Below are 1,998 nucleotides of genomic sequence, written 5' to 3'. Positions count from 1 at the left end.
CGATAATGTGTTGCAGGCTGTGGAGAATGTGACGTAGTTTCTCAGCTCCTGGTAAGTACTGGACAATGAAGGGTACCCTGTTGGTTGTAGCTCGTGTCTGTCTCCTGAGGAGGTCATTGCAGTTTCTCCCTAGGGCATGTCAGAACTGGCGATTGATGAGTTAAGCATCGTATCACATTCTTATCAGGGCATCCTTGTGTACTTCCAAGTGCCCCTCACATTCCCCCTCACCAGAACAGATCCTGTGTAAGTGTACGGCTTGTACAGAGGGGACGGCTGTTTTAATATGTTGAGGGTGGGTTTGTGGTTGAGTGAGGTGCTGTGGTGCCCATCCTTGATGGAGATGCATGTGTCCAAGAATGAGACAGATACTAAACAGTAGTCCATGGTGAGTTTGATGGTGGGATGAAACTCGTGAAATGTTGGTGAACATAAATGTTGGGAGAGTGCAGCATTGTTCTGACATGAACACAACCAAGGTTGAGGGGAACAATTCTCCTGACATGGCCCCAGAAGCACGTGTTGTCCCATTGACCTTACAGCTCCATCTCTGATCTTCTAAGCTACTGCCTGTGGTTTACATCCCTTCTGGGGATACTTTCAATTTGAACATTCTCTCCAATTAAAACCCTCTCACTGCATTATCTCCATTCAAATTAATTTAATCTCTGACCTCATGTCTTTAAAACTCTGCATGGCTGCTTTGAGATCATCGAACTGTACAAACATTGAGCTTGCTTGACCTCTATACTGTCCTGTTGGCATTTAACAGAAAAAAATGCAGGTGAAATAAAGTTATTCCACACTCAATAATTTATATTTACATTCAATGAGTTGGACCAAGATAACAGTGAACCTCAAGGTGGAAGATTCATTGAAAATATTCGGTTTGCAAGTAATGATAGACACAGTGAAAAGTTTTGTCTTGTGAGCAATACAGGCAGCTCACAGAGTTCAGTAGCATAGATAAGTAAATAATAGGGAAACAGCAGCAGGAAACTGTTTCAAAACCGGTTGGTGTGTGTATTCAGGCTTCTGTACCTTCTCCCCGATGGTAGAGGTTGTAGAAAAACATTGCCAGGGTGGGATCGGTCTTTGAGAATGCTGGAGACCTTTCCTTGACAGTGGGCCTGGTAGATGGATTCGACAGATGGGAGGTTTGCCTTTGTGATTGTCTGGGCCGGGTTCTCTGTAACCGTCTCCAATCTTGAATGGTATAGTTGCCATACCAGGTAGTGATACATCCAGACAGAATGCTGTCGATGGTGCACCTATAAACATTGGCAGGGGTATTCTCTGTCAGTAATATCCGATGTTCTGGAGGGATCAGTGTTGAAGGGTTGGTTTGTTGATGAGAGTGTGATGAGAGCTGGCTTCCAAAAACAACCTGTCCAACCGCACTCTCAGGAATCTCGTCCCCATCCAGAAACAGCAGCCACTTGATCACCACCTTCAACATTCAAACCTGCAGATCCCCGAAAATCTTGTGCAAGATCATGTTGGAGACCACTGACCATCAACTGAATGCAGCGATTTGGATTTTTCCAAGATAGATTAGAAATAAAAGAAAAGCCACATAGACACCCCAGATGGCACTTGAACCCACAATCCCTGGCTTAGGAGGCCAGTGCCTTATCCATTAGGCCACTGGGGCCCCATGTGGTGGGTCACAATGGGAGTCTTTAAATACTGCACCCTGATCTCTAATAGTGTGTGTTTCTGTGTGTTGTTCTCTCACTGATTGGTTCTTACCCCTTCCATCTCATGCCAAATTGTTGGCTGCTTGATAAATTGATCCCGCCTCGCATTTCTTCCCAAACGGATAGATGAGAAATCAACCAAACTCCAACTTTGCACATCTCAAGTCTGAGGAAAATGGAGGAGACAGGAAAATAGCAAAGGGCTCAATGTTATTTTGTGCAGCACCTTGAAGATATTTGCAGTTCCTGGGGAAGGTGGAAGTGGAGATGTTGCAAAAAGCTGCATTGAGGACAAATC

General features: G+C 44.8%; 1 non-coding gene across 1 annotated transcript; it reads right to left on the bottom strand.

Annotated features, from left to right (window-relative positions):
* Positions 1-1,581: 1,581 nt before the first annotated feature.
* On the bottom strand, positions 1,582-1,654 carry trnar-ccu (transfer RNA arginine (anticodon CCU)). Its single transcript has one exon. It is a non-coding gene; the product is annotated as a tRNA-Arg (tRNA).
* Between the last annotated feature and the right edge of the window lie 344 nt (positions 1,655-1,998).

This window comes from Chiloscyllium punctatum, chromosome 18, assembly GCF_047496795.1.
Source record: "Chiloscyllium punctatum isolate Juve2018m chromosome 18, sChiPun1.3, whole genome shotgun sequence".
In the NCBI taxonomy this organism is placed as follows: domain Eukaryota; kingdom Metazoa; phylum Chordata; class Chondrichthyes; order Orectolobiformes; family Hemiscylliidae; genus Chiloscyllium; species Chiloscyllium punctatum.
The sequence above is the reverse complement of the archived record's forward strand: the minus strand, read 5'-3'. Positions and strand labels throughout refer to the sequence as shown.